Raw genomic sequence first — 23055 nt, forward strand, 5'->3', positions numbered from 1 at the left:
GGTTTCCTCCCAGAAAAGTGAGTGAATGCCTACCAAGATCCCGCTGTGATGTTCTGTTCTAGTACAATCCTATGCATGTTTACTCAGAAGCAAGCCTCAATGCATTCAGATCTCCTGCACAGAGAAACTACTCTTGACGTTGCTGAAAGCTATACATTTACTGACTTTCTGATGTGCAGACAAGCAGGAAAATGAAACTGTTTTCAGAACTTGCCATGGGTTTTAACTATTGCTTGGAGGTCAACAAATCCCTTGTCAATCACAACCCTGACTTCACTTACTGGCAAACCTGAAAGGGCACGGATTAGAGCAGCTGGTACTAACAGAAGTTGCGAAGGGGAGACATCTGACATTTTGGTGTATATCTCTTGAACCAGGCCACCTATACGCTTTTTTAAAAAATGAAAGCTAAGAGTCTGATGGTTGGGGTGACTCACCTGGGGAGGATCCCAAAAATCTGGTGTCTCAGGCAAAAAACGGAGTCTCCAGGTGAAAGCTGGAGACCTGGTAACCTTATCTGGCCTCCCCAAATTTATTTCCATTCTGCCCAGAGTTTTGGAAACACAGTAATCATGAAGACTAAAGGAAGTTGTACAGATTAATCACAGATAGTGATGAGGAAACTGCTGCACTCAGGCTTCTAACTGGTCTCAGAAACCATGTGTCCCCTCCTTCCGACTTCTAAACATAGCTCAATTTATTCCAAGACCAGTTTTAAGATAAACTGTACCCTGTTGTGCATCCCATGATTCTTGATGGAAGTACAGCAGGCTCTGATCCCCACTGGTTAGCCTCCAAATCTCCTCCCACCCACTTATGTACCTGCCAACTGGTATTTGTCCAACCCCCCTCCCTTCCCACACAATGGAATGGATCCTCCCATACCAACTTATCTGAATATGGTTTCTTCTCAAACTCAGATTAAAATCCAAGTCAGAAAACAACTTTTGGGGCTACAGTGCTAGTCTTATATTTGCAATGAGCATTGCAAGCTCCTGAGATTTGTATTTCAAAGCCAGGAAATACAAGATTTGGTGCCATCACTCATCATGGTCTCAGAGTCAGATGTGCATTGCTTTTTGAACCAGTACAAAATCAGCCAGTTTAAAAGGTCTTGTATGAGCAATTATGATGGGAACTGGGATTTGTATGTCAATATCTTGCAGACTGGGGCTCTTATATAAAGTGTCTGCTGATATGAGGGCTCCATACTGCAGAAGCTATACCAGATTATAAACGCCCAATAACATGAGCTCCAGCCCTTGTGCAATGCAATGTTGAAAGCTCTTCTCCCCTCCAATGTGGGAGGAAGATTATATGAGCTCCCATGCATGGATTGCTATATTGTATTTCTGCAGCCCTCATATATGCTACATGGAGTTAAACAGCCACAGATGGAAGGTACTCAAAATTCTTAGGTCCTTTTATCATTGATTTTTTTAAAAATGTGGAAAAAATATTTCACCATATTAAAAAAAATCATCATCAACAACAAGAAGCATCCTCCTTCCCTCTGTGTAACACATCAAAGCAGTAACATGTGCTAGAGCCTTGCAGCCACCTATCTAGAGGTTTATCCACTTTTATTGGCCTTGGGCAACTCGGCTCACAGTGGTCTTTAGAGTGACATGGAATTTATTAAACTTTTCTACAGCCTGACAGGCCCCTGGCCTCCTCTAGCCTTCCCTTCCTCCTTTTTTGTGGGGGGAGGGGGGACTATTTCTGCAGATCATGGGTGTGCTGTTTAGTTGTTTGCTCATTTTTATTTCACTGGTCATGAGTGTGACTACCTAGTCGTCAATTTACAGAAAACCCATTATGGTGCCATTTCCAAGACAATGTTTTAAAAAGCTGCACAGCCCCACTGCTGGATGCCTCACGTCTAGGACCCCACATTGCTGATAGAACAAGCTATGCAGACATATAACACACCACCAAGCATGGTTTGCCACCCCTCCCCCTCCCTTTTGGATAGTCTAATTTAGTCTGTGTATGCCGTCCTGTGTAATAAATTTCATGTTTCAGACAATAGCCCGTCGCCTCCAGCAGCTGGCCCCATTCATGATCCAGCACTGTTAAAAAGCATCTGCTCATCTTGCCACTTCCTGTCAGTGGACTGGGTTGTCATAGAAAGACCGTGGCCAGCACCATTGTAGTTAAAGTGGTGTTTGGATTTTAAAGGAATGCATTTGCAGCACTTTTGTAATATGGATGTATAAAAAAATTGCACTAGACTGAGGTGTTTTGTGGGTCCCCCCCCACAAACCCTGTGCATAAAACCCAGAAACATATATAAATGTATTAGTGCATTATTTCTGTGAATATTTTAAGCCTTGTCTATTTTAGTTGATCACTGTGGTTTAAGAATGATTACACCTTTTTATATTTCCCCACAAGTATATCAATTCCCCTCCCTGCAGTATTGCCATTTGGTAAATCTTTTCAAACCAGATCCACAGATTGTGAAAAAACAGTTTGGGGAAGGGCTGAAGGTCAATGGTAGAGTTTAGGGAAGGGCTATAGGTCAATGGTAGAGCATCTGCCTTGCATACAGAATGTCCCCAGGTTCAATTGCCAGTATCTCCAGATAGGTCTGGGAAAGACCCATCTGAAACCCTGGAGAGCTGCTGGCAGCCCTTGTAAACAATACTGAACTGGATGGACCAAAAGTCTGACCAGTGGAGGTTGGTCCATTAGAGGGGAGGAGGCACTGCCCTGTCGACTTCAATCTACCCTCAGCCAGACCCTTTTGTCATCTCAATGCCCCTAGTCTTTGTGTTGCCCGGGTAGAACTCAGCAGGCAGGAAGAAGATGGTAGCAAAACTAGACTGAGATGGCTCTGCCTGTCATTGGCTCCGGTTCTCCCGGCCTTCCACCCTACCATTTTCAATGGGCACCAGTCACCACTGGGTCTGGCTCAGTATAAGCTTCTGATGTTCATATGTTCTGTAGATTTCCACAGACGTATTTTGCTTTACATCAGCATATAAGTTTAATTATTTGGATCAAGTTGCTTGAACACCAATAATATATGAGTAATCTGATGTATAACGGAGGGTAGGGGATTCCTGTTCTGCAGTTATTTGTACATTAGAAAAAGTTGTTAAATCTTCAATGAAATCTTAATTTAAAAAGTAACCTCAATAGCATAGCGTTGTTAGACAGGGCACCAGTCTATGTCTTTGGAGATCAGATTCAAATCCCCACCCAGCCAGGAAAATTAATGAGTAACCTTGGGCCACTCTAGCCTAACTCTCTCAGACTAGCCTACCTCATAGGGTTGTTGTGAATATAAAAATTAGGAGAGCTATTGCCTTGAGCTCCTTGGAGGAAAGGCAGGATAATACATTAATTTATGTATTTGACTTTAAAACCACCCTTCATCAAATGTAGATTTCAGGGCAGTTTACAAACATTGCATAAAACAAAAACACCCTCCCCCCCCACAACTATAGGACACATTATAAGAACAACAGCTGACAAAAGATTTGTTAAAGCATTATTTCCATAAATACAGCAATGGTTCATCAAAACAATAACAACATTTATTTATTTATTTAAGACATTTATATACTGCTTTTCAGGTGGACCTCACAAAGCATTTTACATGAGATTATTACAACAATAAGTAATGTTTTTAAAGTGAGAATAAAATAGAAAGGACAGCTTGTTTAAGAAGAATCTGTTACTGCTTCTCCTCTCCCCTCGGGTCAAGATGGTTCAATTGCAGTTGCCCCTGTGGTTACAGTTGGGGGGAGGGAGGGGCCACTATGGCAGCTGGATGGTGACAGTTCCTCACCTTCTTCTCCTCTTCCCTTGGGTCAAGATGGTTCTACTGCAATAAGACCTGGAGCAAAAAACTCAGTTTCCACCAAAAATCTGATGACAAAGCCTGGGTGAATAAAAATATATTGACAAGACTCTACAAGTGTTAAAGCCACCCACACTTCCAAGGGGATGGACTTTCATAGTTGGGGTTCCACTTCCAAGAAGGTCCTATCTCACACTAGCACACAGTAAGTTTCAGCCACCTGTGGGACAGCGAGAAATCCCCCACAGATCTCAGGTCGCAGGCCGGTTGATATGGAGGGAGAGGCTCCCTCAAGTCCATATAATATAACAATATTCTTTGCAACATAATAATTGAGAGCATGAGCCTTATGAGTTAGGGCATTCCTTGCTGAAATCATTATTATCTCTGAGTGGGTAACTGGTGCAGCATTGTGGACTGTATTGAGTACCAAGTCAGGAGTACTGACCACTTCTGAAAAATATGAACTACAGAGGGCAACTCCTTTTTATTTATGTATTTATATATCACTCACATATTGCATATATTTACAAATGCAAGATGCCAGTTTATGACTGATGAGCAGATGACATCTCTCATGCTCTGTGTGATATTCCTGGTGTGAGAATTGCGGTGATGTTTTCAAGAAGCTCTGCTGGCAAATCAGCAATTAAGACCACAATTTATATTTAAGAATCTTAACATATCCCTCACACCATGCCATGCCACCACACACACCCTCCTCATCCCCTGCAAACATATGGAGCTGCCAGGATTTATTCTAAGCTCCCCTCTCCCCCTCCCCTCCAGACCTCCCTCCCTACCACCCTCCTCCTCCTCCTCCTCTGTGGTCAGTTTCATCTATCCTAAGCATGATTGCATGAGAATAAATCCCATTGAACTCAATAAGCCTGCAAATGATCAAACCTGCCTTTTCCCTCCCTCTCTCCTCCTCTCCCCCTCCCTCCCCCTCCCTTCCTTCTCCCCTCCCCTCCCCTCTCCTCCTCCTCGTCCCCCCATAGTCAGTTTCATCTATCCTAAGTATGATTGTAAGGGACACACCAAATTCTTCCAAGCTACACAGGAAGTGGATTGGACTGTGAAAGACCAGCCCAAATTGTGTTTGCATTTTTACAAATTTGTAGGGCAGTACAATATCTCAGAGAGGAGGTCAGGTCTCCTGCTCCCCTGGTGCATTCACTCTAGCTGCCCAATTTCCCTGCTTTTTAAAGTTTAATAGAAGTATCTGTTGGCTATAGGTACATTCTTAAACTGAAAGGGGTTTTTGCCTGTTAGTGAATACTATGAATATACGGTTATGAGGGCTTTAAAGGCACCAAAATTTAACTTAATTTTCCATTTCTTTTTATCTTTTCTCATCTATTTAATTTTTAGAAACAACCTAGCTCTTTATCAAATCCCATATGCCCAACTGCACGAAAGCTTATTTCAAATATCGCACAATTTTTTTTGATACTGCAGAAAATGTGTCTAGGGGCACATGAGAATAAACCCTGGGAGCTGCCATAAGCAGAGTCAGACCACTGATCCATCTAGCTCAGTACTGTCTACACTGACTAGAAACAGCTCTCCGGAGTTTCAGGCAGGGGCATATTTCTAGTCCTACCTGGAGATGCCAGGGATTGAACCTGAGACCTTCTACATGCAGAGCAGGTGCTCTGCCCCTGAGCCACGGCCTTCCTCCTACTAGAAGAACACACTACTAACTCCTGTGGTTCTTGGTTAAGTAAATAATATATGTAAGAATTAACAACACTTTACTATATATGCTATGATCTAAAACAAAAAGAAAAAAGGGGGGAGACTGGTTTGAGTCTGCGAATGCATGTGCCTGCATGTATGCTTTTGGTCCCAAACAAAGTGACACAGACCATTCACAAGGATCCACTACATGGCACTCAATCCTCATTTCAGCCTTATTTACTCCCTTTGTTATTCATGCTGCGGAATGAAGAACAAATATACATTAAAATGTATGACCTGGTGCTCCCCTGACAAAAAGGAATGAGAAGAGGGCTAGCTGCACAATGAAACAGGCACCTTTCCTTATGAATTCCCCGGCAGATCTGTAAGATGAGATGGACCCTCTTGTTGTTCTCACATGTAATTTACCTTTGTTGGGGTGATATCTATCAACATCAAGCCTCTCTTAACTCTATCCAGCGTAGGCAGGAACACAAACCTGAGACCCTTCATCTACTTCAGATTCTAGTGGGGAGATTTTAGCAAAAACAAACTCAGGATCCCCAAGGGTTCGCCTATTCAAACCCTGTTGGCTTTAGACCTGGATGAAACAAGAATGCTACAGTGCAGGATACCTGCTGGATTATCCAGACCTGATTGTTTGCTAGGAGTAGAGTAGCTGAAGGTCTCCTAAAGAGAATGCCAGGTGCAACACAAGTTGTTGAACACTGTAGCAATGGACCCTGTTTCTTGCAGCCAGTGACTATGAAAAACCTGATAGGAGATTTATTATGTTTTGTAAACTGACTTCTCTTTGTTGTAAGCCACTTTGGGCACAGCTTGCTGTGAAAAGGTGGCATATAAATAAACTCAATCAATCAATCAGTCAGCACTCTGTGTAGAAGGACAAGCTAAAATAATTTGCCCCATATGACTTTGGGTCTCCCCTTCCTCCCTCTAGCCACTGTCCCCCTTCCAGCATCATCCAAGTCAGACTGCCCAATAGCTAGCAAGCCAAGTTCAAGGTTCTGGTTTTGGTGTACAAAGCCCTATACAGCTTGGGACCAGGATACCTGAGATCGTCTTACCCCTTATATACCCAGTCGATGACTGTGCCCTACAGGTGAGTGCCTTCTGCAGATACCATCTTATCAGGAGGTCTGTTCTACACAACATAGGAAGTGGACCTTTAGTGTTGTGGCACCAACACTTTGGAATTCCCTCCCCTTAAAGATTACCCAGGCACCATCTCTGCTATCTTTTCAGTGCCTACTGAAGACCTTCCTCTTTCAACAAGTTAAGCAAAACCCTTATCCCAGTCTGTGTCTGTGCTGGAATTGCTTTTTAAGATGTTTTCAAAGTTTTTTAAAAAATATGTTTTTAAGATGTTTTGTCTTAATATGTTTTAAAGTCTTTTGTTTTAAAGTGTTTTTAGTGTTTTGCTTGCCACCCTGAGCTCCTTCTGGGAGGAAGAATGGGAAATAAATAAATAAATAAAAATAATGTCCCAACACAATATCTGAAAGGGATATCAACTGATGCTAAAGTGCAAAGAAAAAATATCTTATCCGAGATGCTCAATGATCAGGTCTTCCTTGCATGCTTAGCAGATATAAAACTTGAAAGGATGATAAATTTTATTAGACAGCTCATTTCCAGTGCAATCCTATACATGTATACTCAGAGGTAGGGATGGGGGAGAATTTCAAGTTGGTTTGCATTTAAAGGCAAACCTATCTAATTTGTACTTTCTGAAACAATGCAAGAACTGTAGCACAGCCATCCTTTAAAATCCGCTGTTTCTCTGAATTTTGCAATGCAATTTTCCAGTCAAATAATGTGCACAAAAATGCATATACTGAGGTAAAGAATGCATATATTTGTAAAATAGCATGCAAAATGCATTCTTGTAGGGGAACATGAGTTGCAAAAATGTGTGCATTAGGCAAAATGGCATGCAAACGTGTAAATTAGGAGAAATTAATACTAAAATGCTATGAATTTTCATTAAGACTTTTAAATATATGTATATTGCAAACTGCTGTTGATATGTGGAGAACTGGATTTAAGATTAGAAAAACAAGAAACGGAGAGAAACAGAAACTGACACATTCACCCAACTCTATTCAGGAGTAAGCTTCACTGAGTTCAGCAGGACTTACTCCCAGGTATCCAGGCTGGGGAAGAGATGTAGTTCAGTGGTAGAACCCAGTTCAATCCCCAGCATCTCCAGCCAGGGCTAGGAATGGCCCCAGTCTGAAAATTTGGAGAGTTGCAATAGACAATACTGAGCTAGGTGGATCAAAGGTCTGGCTCGGGATACAGTAATTTCCTATGTTCTTGGTTGTGTCTAGGACTGCATCCTTAATTCTTCCAACTCTTGCAACTACTCTAATCCACTCTGTTTGGCTTTCAAACTTCTAGCTTTAGAATAGCACCTAAATTACCAGGAAATGTTTCTTGATAGTGGTGATGCTGGTACATTCCCCCTTCCCCCCCCCGTTGCCCTTTTCATCTGATTCTTATTTGTTTCTGTCTGCTTATTATGAATTTATTTTCCATCCCATTTAAGGGCACTGAACATGAGGTCCACATGCTCAGCAGAAAATACCCAAGATCAGATTTCCCACTATGAGATGCTCCCATTCTCCCCACCCCTAGTTACATTCCTGGTACATGAGATATATTAGTTTATCACATTAGAATTGCCTTCAAAGTAATTGCTACCTCCCTGCTGTGATATACTTCTTATATCAGCATGGGTGTGTGGGACCTCTTTACAATGCCCCTGCTTACGCAGTTCACAAAGAGAATCGAGTCAACATGGCTGTTTCTGCCAGGGCTTCCTAGAGCACCCTGGATGCCTGCATCCTCAAATAGGTAATTATTTCTGTATTCTAGTGCAAACTTTCAGTTGGCTTGGAAAGTTGACCACTACAGTGCGGCTAGCTCTTCCAGGAAAGTTGGGGCAGCGACAGCAGGCATTGCAGGCAAGAACAATGCTTTCTCTCCCCACCACAGGCTTCCTCCCTTCCCCCCCCTCCACCCCACAGCCTGTGTTTTGAAAGGCATTTTACCAGATTACAGTAAAAAGAGGCTGTCCCTGAGCATATAAGGAGCCTTGGTGCCTAAAAAGAGTGAAGAGAACCAGGCAAATTATGTTTGAGTCCAAACTGGAAGAATTCTGAGATACATTCACTAAAACGGGTGGCAGGGATAAATACCAGGAACATTGCAATTTTGCAAAACTTGTCTAGTTTAGTACATTTCAGAAGAAAAACGAAAATTTGGAAAATCAGGCTCCCTTTTTAAGTAATGGGTGAGAGTCAATACTACTCCTACTCAGAGTAGATCCACTAAAGTTAATAGACATGACTAACTTGGTTTCATTAATTTCAGTGGGTCTACTCTGAGTATGGCTTTGTGGAATAGATGAGTTCCTGGACGTTACTTCTTTAACAGAAACTTTGGTACCAGAGATAGGAATAACATGGAAATATTATGGACAGGTTCCTACACCACGAAAAGGAGCAGTTAAACATATTTCAGCAAACTTTTTATTCAAAACTAACAATATGCATGTCTGAAAGGAAACAACCAGGTCAGGTAAGCCTTGCATAAAGACCACTTGAAGGCTTCTTACAAAATGCATCCAGGCATGCCTGCCTTGTCTTTTTTCCTTTATCATGTAGTATCTCACTATAGCAATCTAAAGCTTTGAGCACAGTTCTCCTCTCCATACACTCGAGCAGGCAGACAAGGGGCCGCCACCGCCACCACCCTCTGCTTGGTCTCTCTCTCTCTCTGTCTGCCATCCTCCCCTAGACTTGAGGAGATGTGTCTGCAGTAAACAGAGCTTCCAGGGCACCCGAAGCACGGTTAACTGTGAAGGTGCCTGCGCTACCTGGCAAGGAATGCCATTCCAGCCATGTGTGAGAGAGCTGCCTGCAGTAGCCACAATCCAGTAGACAAGGAGCCACACTCTGTGTGCCCCCCCCAATCCCCCGCACCCGAAAAAGACTTTGTTAAAAGGAGATTCTTTCCTGGAGAATTTGTTAACTGAGGTATTATTGTACTATAAACTGGTATTGCACCACCTATATTGGTGAATCCAATTATTGTAATGGGAAGGGAGGGCAGATTGCATGTAGCCTCTGCTACCTATTATTTTCTGCCCTTTTTATTCATTTTTTTGTATATACTCTGTTAAGGTTTAAATGTATGTATGTATGTATATACAGTTGACTATGGGAAACAACTAAGGCTGCAAGACATATCTACCGACAGAATACATAACCTGTTCTCATGAAGGTGATGTTAGAGAAACAGAGCCAAAAAAAGCTCATGCCAGAAATTTCTCAAGGCTGTTTCTTGAAGCTCAAGTATTCCTCATATGGCCATGAATTGTCCACTCACACAATCAATTATATAGAAAGCATAAGTCTCCTTGAAATTGTACATCTATTTCTTGCAGTTCAGTACTGCAGACAAAACCTCCTCCCCACCCCCAACCCGCTACCTTATAGGGAAGTTTTGATGCAACCTTAACTGTAGCTGCGCTACTGCTGTTCAGATAAAATATATAATTAGTGCAACAGAGATTGAATCCCAATGAATACAGCCTGCAAGACAACCCTCTATTAAAAGCCGTCTTGTTTAAACTTCAATATTTTAGCAATAGTGACAAAAAGACCAAAAAAAGGCACTGATTTTCCCAGTAAAGAAATCCCACTCAAGTAGGTGCATCAGGTAAAGATTTTCAAAGGACCCCAGTTCAGGTTCCTGCTGCTTCAGATATCTGGATTAAAAACTGGATGCTCGTGCTTTTAATACAGGGAGAGTTTCCCTACTTTTAATCCGTGCTGTTTCTCTTCCTGCCCTTGTTGTTTTATTGAGTGGCATCTGGGAGATGCACAGCGGGGAACCGCGTACCCTTGAGGCAACTGGACTCTGTTCCTAAGCTACAGAATCCTACCCTGAGCCCTAACAAAGGAACAATAGCATTTACATAACAGAGCGCAAAGCACGCAAGAAGGGGGCCTGCAACCAACTCTTCATACAAGCTGACAAATGCCACGCGATTTATGTGCCCCATTTCGCTGATCTGCTTCCCTCCGCTTCCCGCCTCTCCCCCCACCCGCCGCCGCACTTTGGCACGCTGCCATGGAAAAAGCCATGTTAGGCAAGGGAAAGGGGGAGGGGGAGAAAAGCCTCTCTCGTCCAGGTGCTGCGTTTTATAGATATATATATTTCTGGCTTATGACCGTGTACGCTCTCGCTATTAAAACGCAAACCTGGAAGAAACAGGCCAACATCTCTAAATATCCTGTTTTCTTATTTGTGTCCAAAATGCGGGGAGGATGGAAATAATTCGGGGGGAGGGAGGAAATATGCCAAAGAGTTGCAGGCTCGGTTTTTTTTTCTTTTCTTCTGTACTCTTGCCTTTAGAAATCAAATTTGGGCCTACTGCAAGCATCAGCATTCTGGGCTCACTGGGGAATCCGACTCTACTTTCCCTTCCATCCCCCACACTTGGTAAACAGAGCCAAACTGGTGATGCAATATTTGGCGGCTCTACACTGTAGAGGCCCCAGTTCAGGGTGCAGCAGCAGCAGTTTGATATATGAGTTGCCATGTTGGGAAGAAAATCCCAGGTAGTTTTCTGTTGAACGGGGGGGGGGACCTTTCAGTCCCCACCCCATTTCTTATTGCCTAATTCAAATATGCAAACACAAGCAACAATGTATTGTTTCTACAGAACAACAGGAATTCCTGTTGAGCATTGCTTTGTTGCACTTGGTGGGGGGAATTGTTGGGGCAAAGGAGATCCTGAACAGGCAAGTTCTGACCTGCATATGCAAGCTGTTAGGGAAATTATGTTTTGCAATGTGTGATGGTGGGTAATTAGACGCACATTCACTGACTCCCCATTGTACGGGTACTGTCTATGATTCCAGACAGTGCACACACAGACATGGAACCTAACGTAGCATTGCCAGGTACACATTTCTAAAGTAAGGGGCATTATGGAACTGTGGCATCAACCTTTGGCACCAATTTGCAGTTATCTATAATAACAGTTGACTATTTTGTACTGTGGGGAAGTAACATTTTTGAATAAGGGGGCAAGCCTTTAAACTACACACACACACCCCTTTTATTTTAAAAGGGGATTTCTGGCATCCCCAACCACCATAAACTTACCAAGCAGTGGAGAGAGGGAGATTAGTCCTTTTCTACTTTCTTTCATCACCCCATGATAATGCAGAAATCATGGATTGGTATACAATTAAGTTCTACTTAGAATAGACCCAATGAAATTAATGGGCCTAATTTAGTCGTGTCCATTAATTTCAATGCATCTGTTTGCAGTATGGCTAACACAATCCATGCATTCTGGAATACCCCTAATTAATGGGATCTTCACTGGTGGCCATGATTCCCTAGAATTCAGAATTGTTTTGGATAATTGGATTTAAATCTGAAGTAAATCAGGACTATCCCTAGTCCCAGGTTACATCATCATCATTATCATCCTGCTAATTTATTTATGTAACCATCAGAACATTCTTTTTTATTTGTCAAAAAGAGCAGCAGTCAGAAAGCAAAACTGTAAGTGTTGGACCTACAAATGCCTACAAAGAAAATTTGAAACGGCACAAGAAAAATAGTGTTTGCAAACAGAATGCCAGTGTTTTGCAGCCCAACTATCTGATGCCAATTAAGGCCATTATGCAGAAATTGCTCATAACATTCTAGCTGCAGAAGTTGCAATCATAGTGTTGTAGGTGTTAGAATGTTTGGCAAGGATGTTGAGATCAGGGAGTTTTTGAGATGCTCATAATCTATTTACAGCATGGAAATATTGATCATTCCAGTGATGTCTAGAAATTATGGAGCTGGAGAGGCAGGCAGATAAAGAAAAGACTCGGAAACTGGCAGTCACATCAGCAGTTCCAAGCCAATTAATGATTCTTTCTCTCTCTCAATATGTATTCTGTGCTTTATTGCAGTAATATAACCACCCACCCTCCCATGCAAGTACAAAAGGAAATGTTTGCCCTCTCTAATCCACTAGTATGTCTGTGCAGCAACGCACACACACACAACCTCCCCCCCCCCCACTTCAGATTCCACTGCTGTGGTGCCTGCCCAGAGATCTGCCTTTGCTAAGCCTCCATGCTATTGAGAGGCAAGCCCTCCTTCTCCCTCCTCTTCACGTCCTGACATTCTGGAAGAACAGTCCCAGCCTATTAGCCAGTCAGTACACATGCTAACACTTCACCCTCATGAATCTTTCATGGCACTCCAGAAGATTGTTCAAGCGGACGTCACGGGGGCCACTGCAAGGCCTCCCGGATCAGCCAAAGGCGGGTAAAACAGGAGAAGGCAGCAGCCACTTTGCACAGTTCTAAGCCAGTAAGGGGTGATTAACTGGGATGGGTTTAAGGAATGTCTTCTAGGCAAGATTGTAATGCCGCCTGTGTTACAGAAAGATGAGTCGTTGCTCGCAACCTTTCTGCTTAATCTCATAGAGAATAATAAATTGCAAGGCTTTCAGGCAAACCCACAGCAGCTATAAAACAGCAGCTTGTGCAGAGAGAGAGAGAAAGAAAGAGAGCTTTGTTCAGCAGCATGACAGCATGTGGCTGCTGTTCTGGTCCTGTATGTATGCAAGCAGCATCAAGACAGAGTCTATCCCACCCAGTTGCAATCAGCCACCCATTCCCCAACACTCAATGTATAAATGGGATCTCATTGCTTGGGCATCCTGTCCCCAGTATGATTAATTTTTAGAATAAAAACAACAAACAGGGTGTTGTTGTTTTTTAAGTTCTAAATGCTGGTGGACAGTTGAAAAATAAAACCAGCCAGCCAGGCTTGGCCAAATTTCCATTGTATAATATATCAACCAAATTGGAGGTTTGGGGTGAATGAGGAACTTGTGAATAAGTGATTAATTGCCAGCATGGTGTAGTGATTAGAGTGTTGGCCTACTAAGACCATGGAGACCTAGTTTAAAGTCTCCATTCGGCTATGAAACTCACTGGGTGACTTTGGGCAAATCACACCCAGTCTGACCTGTCTCACAGGGTTGTTGTGAGGGTAACTTGGCAGGATGGTGTCTTAAGTTTCATGGTGGAAAAACAAGATATAAACGTAAACAAGACAACCAAAAATAAATATCATTAGAGTTTGCGTGTCCATCTGCATTCATCCACATTCAAAAATGCAAAGTAAGACACTGAAATTTGTCACCATCTTTGGCATGCAGGGTTGCACAGCTATACCTGCAGCATTGTTCCTTAGAGCCATGTGGTAAAGACTAAATGTCCTGGAGCACATTCAAGTCTAACAATGTTATTCTATGGTAAATGTTATGTTAAATGTATTATTCACTAATAGGCAAAAAACCTTGTGGTTTAAGAACATACCTATAGCCCACAGATATTTCTATCAAACTTTAAAAAGCAGGGAAATTGGGCAGCTATAGTGAATGCACCAGGGGAGCAGGAGACCTGACCTCCTCTCTGAGATATTGGACTGCCCTACAAATTTGTCAGAATGCAAACACAATTTGGGTTGGTCTTTCACAGTCCATTCCACTTGCTGTGTAGCTTGCAAGAATTTGGTAACATGTGCCTCTGAGCATATGGTGAGTGTGTATGTTTGCTGGTGTTCTTCTTACTTTGCTTCTTTCCTGTGTTACTAATGTTTCTACAGAGAATCTAAACTAGAAAATTTTATTTCCCTCATTATTCATCCTACAAATCTGTGTCAAATTTATTTTATTAATTTCAAAGCCTTTTTATTGGTCCATGTCATATAATGGTGAAGACAGCCTTTTGTGTTTCAAATTGGAGGTTATGTTCTATTTCTATTTTGGGTGCATTAACAGTTGAATCTGAAACTGCAGTTTGATGTAAAATCAGACTGATTACAATATGTTGCTACTTCAGCAATGACTCTTAGCGGTGGGAAAAAAGAGGAGGCATGTTTTCAGCCTGCTATGTTTAAACCACTTCATTTAAGGCAAGGTGGGCATGGTCAATTAAAAACATAGAGCACACCTAGCATTTTGCTAGAATATATTTCACCTCCCACTGTTTTATCTTGTGCAAACTGAGACACTCCTGAGGTCCACTGGAGACTGTTCTGCAGAAGTCAGTGCCATTATTCCACAATTATGTTTGGAGTTTTTTTTAGTGTAAATTTTGCTCTACTTCACATATTCACAGAAATAGAAACAAAAGAAAATGATTTCCGATAGGAAACGTCACTAAAATTGCAAAGTAAATCAGACGTATTTACAGTGACCATCTGAACTATATCAACTGTCTTAATAATGTTGGTTCCTCCCTGCTAAAACAAGATCAGCACAGCACATGTCTTCTTTCTATTATTTGGGCTGATTGCAGGTGTTGCCACCACTCACCATATGCTCAGAGGCACATGTTACCAAATTCTTGCAAACTACACAGCAAGTGGATTGGACTGTGAAAGACCAACCCAAATTGTGTTTGTATTCTGACAAATTTGTAGGGCAGTCCAATATCTCAGAGACGTCAGGTCTCCTGCTCCCCTGGTGCATTCACTATAGCTGGCCAATTTCCCTGCTTTTTAAAGTTTGATAGAAATATCTGTGGGCTATAGGTACGTTCTTAAACTGCAAGGTTTTTTGCCTATTAGTGAATTTCCCTGCTTTTTAATCCAGGAGGTAAGTAATGGGATCCTGTCCAAGTTTGCTGAGAATGGATTGATCATTTGCATGCTTATTGAGTTCAGTGGGATTTACTCCCCTGCAATCATGCTTAGGATAGGTGAAACTGACCACAGGGGATGAGGGGAGGAAACACAGAGGGGAGGACTGGGATGGGAGCAGGCAGGACGGGGAGGGGAGAAGGACAGATTTGATCATTTGCATGTTTATTGAATTCAGTGCGATTTATTCCTGTGCAATCATGCTTAGGATAGGTAAAACTGACCAGGGGGAGAGGGAGGGAGGGCTGGAGTGGGCAGGGGAGGAGGAAGAAGGAAGAGGGGAGGAGGAAGGCAGAAGAGAGGGGAAGGAGGGAAAAAGCAGGTCTGATCATTTGCATGCTTATTGAGTTCAATGGGATTTACTCCTATGCAATCATGGTTATGATAGGGAAAACTGACCACGGGGGAGGAGGAGGAGGAGGGGGAGGGGGAAGGACCATATTGGAGGGGACAAAGGAAGGGGGAGGGGAGGGCAGGTTTGATCATTTGCAGGCTTATAGAGTTCAATGGGATTTACTTCCGTGCAATCATGCTTAAGTTAGGTAAAACTGACCATGGGGAGGAGGAAGGGGAGGGGGGAGGGGAAGGAGAGGATTGGAAGGGGTTGGGGATGGTGAGGGAGGGGCAAAGGAAGGGAGGGAAGAGGGAAGAAATAGGAGGGAGGAGAAGGGAGGGTGGGTTTGATTCCATACTTTTTGAGTTCAGTGGGATTTATTTCTGTGCAATCATGTTTGGAAATGGAAATGGACTGCCTTCAAGTCAATCCTGACTTATGTTGACCCTAAGAATAGGGTTTTCATGGTAAATGGTATTCAGAGGTGGTTTTACCATTGCCTTTCTCTGAGGCTGAGAGGCAGTGACTGGCCCAAGGTTGCCCAGTGAGCTTCATGGCTGTGTGGGGATTCTAACCCTGGTCTCCCAGGCCGTAGTCCAACACTGACCTGGGGGAGGGGCAGGGAGGGGAGGGGGAGGAGATTGGGTGGGTGGGTACTGGGCAGAAGGGAAGCCCCTTTATTTATTTATTTATTATTTGATTTATATCCCGCCCTTCCTCCCAGCAGTAGCCCAGCGCGGCAACAGAAATGATAAAAACACTTTAAAACATCATAAAAAGAACTTAAAATACATTAAATCAAAACAATGTTAAAAACATTTTTTAAAAGCTTTAAAAACAGTATTAAACATATTAAAAGCAATTCTAACACAGACACAGAGTGGGAGAGGTCTCAACTGAAAAGGCTTGTTAAAAGAGGAAAAGTCTTCAAAAGGCACCAAAAAGATAGCAGAGAGCAAAAGGAAAACATTGTGAACAGTATCATTGCTTTTCAGCATTTCCCCCACCTTTTTATTCTACAGCAGGCACATGTAGCCTCCCACCCAAATTTAAACCAAAGCTGTCCCTGGCCACATCCACACCAGGCCTTTATTTTACTTTGGACAGTCATGGCTTCTCTCAAAGAATCCTGGGAAGTGTGGTTAGTGAAGGGTTCTGAGAGTTGCTAGGAGACGCCTTGTTCCTCTCACAGACCTTCAATCAGAGTGGCTGACTGTTAAACCATTCTCTCAGGGGAATAGGAGTCTCCTCTCAGTACCCTTCACAAACTACACTTCCCAGGATTCTCTGAGGGAAGCCATGACTGTCTCAAGTGAAATCAAAGTCTGGTGTGGGTGTGGCCCCCTGATTAGCCAAGCCCAGCAGCTGTGAGGCTTTTAGAACTCTGACAGTTGGTTCTTACTGAGCATGCCCCACGTTATCATAGGCAGAGCTTGGAAAAGTTACTTTTTTAAACTACAACTCCCATCAGCCCCAGCTAGCATGGCCACTGGATTGGGCTGATGGGAGTTGTAGTTCAAAAAAGTAACTTTTCCAAGCTCTGAATTGGCTTCCAGCCAATGTTTCTTAAATTAATTAAAAATCAGCAAGGCATCTTTTAAACTGCAGAAGATGAAGGTACTCTGTGAACATGGCTGATTTTTAATGAATTTCAACAGATTATGAGAACTCTCAGAGAAATAGTCCAAAAGGGCTGTGAGGTTTTTCTCTCTCTTTTTAGACTGAACTCTCGATTCTCTCTGACTGTTTTGTGTATCGCCATGAAAATTGACAGAGTTGTTAAGCAAGCATTTCTGAGTTCGGTACTATACATTTTGGTGGATGCCCCGTCACAAGTGAGTGACTGAAGCATGGCAACTCCATGCAAGTACTCCTGGTCTCTCCTTGCTCTATGATTCTAAAAGTCTACTGCAGACACCTTTCATTTTCTTTGTGGTGCCCCAGTATAGAGGTGCTACGATATTTGTGCAGAGAAATTGGTGATGAATAAAATCACTAAATTATTATTGCTGATAACATGGGGATGCTTCTGTATAATCTCCTGACCACCTACAGCTCACAAAATATAATGGAAATCATAAAGTCTTTAGCTGGTTTTATGCTCCCCCCTCCCCGCTTCATTCCTCATGTTCTGTAATAGATTTACAAACAGAATAAGGTGTGTTGGAAGGAGGGGAAGAGACAGATCTTCCTCCATAGGTATAACATCAAAATTCTTCTCAGCTTTCCAGCTGCTGACTGTTTCTGAAGCCTTCAGTGAAATGCAATTAGTATCTTTTACCACCCGCCTTCTGGGGATAGCAACATTATCATATTCTTGCCATTTCACCTTGACATGCAGATCACAAGGCAGGGAACAGGATTACATCTTGAGATGGCCCCCAGATTGTGGCATTCTTCTCAAAATGACTCAATGATTGGGCAAATAAATAAAGGGAAAGGGAACTAGTTTAATGGCTTTATAAAAATTGGATTTTGACAACAAGAAAAAGTCTCCAAAATGCAAAATTTCTGCTATGAAGGCAAATGTGGAACAAAAAGGGAATGTTCCCTTTCTCGTCAGTGTTTTTAAAAGGAACGAAGGACCTGGCAGCATTAATATAAAGCTTATTCCCTTTTCCAACATATTTCTGCTCTACGTGGATTGGCTCCCCCATCATTTATTTTCCCTAAAAAAAGATGAATAATGTTATATCCTTTCAAAAAAGATGATCACAGAGGCACATTTGGCAGCACTTTGGCTGCTCTAATAGGGTCAGCCCGCTAAATGTTGAGCCATCCACTGTTGCAGGAACAGAAATCTTGCCTTTGATTCTTTTTTATTGTATTAAGCTTCAGGGCTTGCGTAGCCCCAAAGAACATCTCAGCAATAATAGCCAATGAATAATATGTTGAAGGAATGTGAGTGTGTGTGTGTGTGTGTGTGTGTAAAAACATTTTTCTCTGCAAAAAACACAGCCTGGGACTCCATTCCTGTGGTCCATAGGCAATGGTAGAAACATTCAGGTAAGCGAGCCACTATACTTATTGTGTCAGAGAGAGAGTCAGAGTATTGACTGGTGTCAAAATAATATTATTACTGGTGGTTATAATATTTACAACCATTTACTTTTGATTCCTATTGGTCTTATACCAAAATAGGCTAAAAGTAACCAAATAAATAAATAAAATGAGGCCAGCCCCTCACCACCTCTGATATTTGAACATTGTAAGTGGTTCTAGGAGTTCTGGAAGTGCAAGAACTCATATTTCCCCAGCTAGTGTTCCCAAACCAAACCACCTTCCAAAGGTCATAACGATAAAGGATAAAACGGAACATATCCCCTTCTGATATAGACCAAAATCCCACAACTCTTATCCCAGACGTATATCCAACCCATTCCATTTTTTTAAGACACCCAATTTTAGGCCTGGAGAAAGCCCATCTGTCAGGCTCAGCTTTGACCCACTGGGCTCGATTGTCTGAGATTTCATCCCAAACATTTGGGGTTAGCTTGGTCTCTTCCCCATCCCATTTTCCAGGCACAGTACAGTAGGGCCCCACTCATACGGCGGGTTACGTTCCAGACCCCAGCCTAAAAGCAAAACCCACTGAAAAACGGAACTCATTGAATAAAATGGTGCCTCACAGCCGAAAATGCCATAAAAGCAGAACAAGCGCCGTATGAGTGGGGCCTTATTTATTTATTTTTATTTATTTTATTTTATTTATTAAATTTATATACCGCCCGACTAGCGATAGCTCTCTGGGCGGTGAACATAAAATAGTATAAAAATACAATGAATAACAAAATAATATTAAAATACAATCAACAATACAATAAACATTTTTAAAATTAGATCAATGTAACTTAAAATGCTTCAGAGAATAGGAAGGTTTTGACCTGGCGCCGGAAGGAAAGCAGAGTCGGCGCCAGGCGTACTTCCTCAGGGAGACTGTTCCATAGTTCGGGGGCCACCACTGAGAAGGCCCTAGATCTTGTCATCACCCTCCGGGCCTCCCTGTGAGTTGGAACCCGGAGGAGGGCCTTCGTAGCAGAACGTAGTGCACGGGCCGGTTCATATCGGAAGAGGCGTTCCGCAAGGTATCGTGGTCCCGCACCGTATAAGGCTTTATAGGTTAATACCAACACTTTGAATCTAGCCTGGAAACATATTGGCAACCAGTGCAAGCTGGCCAGAACAGGTGTTATATGCTCGGACCGCTTGGTCCTTGTCAGCAATCTGGCCGCCGCATTTTGCACTAGTTGTAGCTTCCGAACTGTCTTCAAAGGTAGCCCTACGTAAAGCGCATTACAGTAATCCAAACGTGAGGTTACCAGAGCATGTACCACTGATGTAAGGTCCTCTTTACTCAAATAGGGACGTAGCTGGGCTACCAACCGAAGTTGGTAAAACGCATTCCTAACCACCGAGGCTACTTGAGCCTCAAGTGAGAGGGAAGAGTCTAAAAAGACTCCCAGACTACGAACCCGGTCCTTTAGGGGGAGTGTAACCCCGTCCAGGACAGGGTATATATCCACCATCCGATCAGAGAACCCGTCCACCAACAGCATCTCAGTCTTGTCTGGATTGAGCTTCAGTTTGTTAACTCTCATCCAGTCCATTGTCGAGGCCAGGCAACGGTTCAGCAAATCGACAGCCTCACCTGAAGAAGATGAAAAGGAGAAGTAGAGCTGCGTGTCATCAGCATACTGATGACAACGCACTCCAAAACTCCTGATGACCTCTCCCAACGGCTTCATGTAGATATTAAAAAGCAGGGGGGACAAAACTGACCCCTGCGGGACCCCATATTGGAGAGCCCGCGGTGTCGAGCAATGTTCCCCAAGCACTACCTTCTGGAGACGACCCGCCAAGTAGGAGCGGAACCACTGCCAAGCAGTACCTCCAACTCCCAACTCCGCGAGCCTCTCCAGAAGGATACCATGGTCGATGGTATCAAAAGCCGCTGAGAGATCAAGGAGAATCAACAGAGTTACACTCCCTCTGTCTCTTTCCCGACATAGGTCATCGTACAGGGCGACCAAGGCTGTCTCAGTGCCAAAACCGGGCCTAAAACCCGATTGAAATGGATCTAGATAATCAGTTTCATCCAATAGCGCCTGGAGCTGGCCAGCAACCACCCGTTCCAAGACCTTGCCCAGGAATGGAACATTCGCCACTGGCCTGTAGCTGTTAAAATTGTCTGGGTCCAAGGAAGGCTTTTTCAGGAGTGGTCTCACCACTGCCTCTTTCAGACAGCCCGGGACCACTCCCTCTCGTAAAGAGGCATTTACTCTAATTGAAAGCCGCCGTATTAGTGGAACGCCGCAAAGTGGGCCGCCAAAAAGCTGGGCCCTACTGTACTGGTCTAGATGAAAAAAGGAGTGGCAGTGTCCATAATAACACAGTAGTTTGCCCACAGTCTTGGTCTGAATGGTGGACAAGTCACATCAGAATTTTTTTTTTATTTCTACACTAACGTGTAGGATTGCATTGTTACTTTAAAGTGTGTAGATTTAGAAAAAAATCTGAGGAAAAAAGGAGATAATATAGCTATGAACATGACAATCTCCCCACTTAGGTTCATTTCACCTCTTTAAGGAGGAAGATGAAAACCTACCTCTTTTGCTTGGCTTTTGAAGGTGAGGAGGTGTAATATGTTTGAGGTCAGTTTTCTATTACACCCATTGTTAGTGCTTTCTTTGGTAACAAGTGAGGTGCCAGTACTCATATCTTGAGACAAGTGCCATGGATGCCAGCACAAAATGGCTGCCAATGGCAACAAAAAAAGAGGCAATGATAGTCCATACCAGTGAGTACAATCACAAAAAATGAATGAATGAATGAAACTTTATTTTTACCCCGCCCTTTTTCCAAACTGGAACTCAGGGCGGCTTACCAATAAAACTACATGTAATTAAAAACATAGAAAAACATACAATTAAAATACAATTAAACTGTGCACAACCTTAAAACCGTAAAAGGCACTTAAAAATCTAAAAACAATTTAAAATAATACAGATAATAATGTAAAACAATAAAACAAGCCTTGTAAAGCCCAATTCTAAACACCTTCTATCCCAAAGACCTGTCGGAATAAAAAAGTCTTTACTTGCCGACGGAAGGATGGCAAGGAGGGGGCCATTCGTGCCTCCCTAGGAAGTAAGTTCCAGAACCTAGGAGCAGCCACCGAAAAGGCCCTATCTCGCGTCCCCACCAATTGTACTTGTGAGGGTGTTGGGACTGAGAGAAGGGCCTCTCCTGAAGATCTCAGGGCTTGGGCAGGCTCATATAGGAAGATACGGTCTGACAAATAGCCTGGACCTGGGCTGTATAGAGCTTTAAAGGTCAAAACCAGCACTTTGAATTGTGACCGGAAACAAACTGGCAACCAGTGGAGCTGTTGTAACAAGGGAGTTGTATGGTCCCTGTAACCAGCCCCTGTTAATACTCTGGCTGCAGCTCTTTGTACCAGTTTAAGTTTCCGAACAGTCTTCAAAGGCAGCCCCACGTAGAGCGCATTACAGTAGTCTAAACGGGATGTAACTAAGGCATGCATCACCATAGTCAAATCAGGCATTTCCAGGAATGGGCACAGCTGGCGCACTAGTCTTAAATGGGCAAAGGCACTCCTGGCCACGGCCAAGACCTGGGCCTCCAAGTTCAGAGCTGAGTCCAGGAGCACACCCAAACTGCGAACCTGTGTCTTCAGGGGGAGTGTAACCCCATCCAGCACAGGCTGAATCCCTATTCCCTGATCTGCCCTTCGACTGACCAGGAGCACCTCTGTCTTGTCTGGATTTAATTTCAATTTGTTCGCCCTCATCCAGTCCATAACTGATGCCAGGCACTGGTTCAGGACCAGGACAGCTTCCTTGGCTTTAGGTGGAAAGGAGAAATAGAATTGGGTGTCATCTGCATACTGATGGCACCGAACCCCAAACCCCCGGACAACCTCTCCCAGCGGTTTCATATAGAAATGAAATGCTACTGTATACATGTGTTATTTTTGTTTATGCTCTGTTTACATTGTATTGATGTTTTAATTGGTTTTAGAAATATGTATTGGTGTGTTTTAATATATTGTACATCATCCAGTGACTATAAGGTGAAATGTCTTAAGTGAATAAACAAAATAAACAAACACTTCTTTACATAAAAAAAAAAATGTTCATGAGGCAGAGTTTTGAAAACTAGGGTTGTTTCTTCTCCATCCATTCCATTAATCTGAAATATTATTTCCCTTTATGGAAGAACTGTAGCAAAAAGATCATTGGGTGGGGGAGAGGAAGAAGTGAACCCAACTAACGTACGTTTATTATATAGCCACGAGAGTGGCTGTATACTATAGCCAGCATGGATTTTTCACATCATGCAATGTTAATTTGAAAATACCCCTCATGCCACTCTGATGCTTCCGTAAGCTCATTTCAAAACAAAACCTTACAAAACTTACAGTCCTGAACTCAGAAAGCTTGCT

Source organism: Rhineura floridana, chromosome 3 (assembly GCF_030035675.1).
Source record: "Rhineura floridana isolate rRhiFlo1 chromosome 3, rRhiFlo1.hap2, whole genome shotgun sequence".
Lineage (NCBI taxonomy): Eukaryota > Metazoa > Chordata > Lepidosauria > Squamata > Rhineuridae > Rhineura > Rhineura floridana.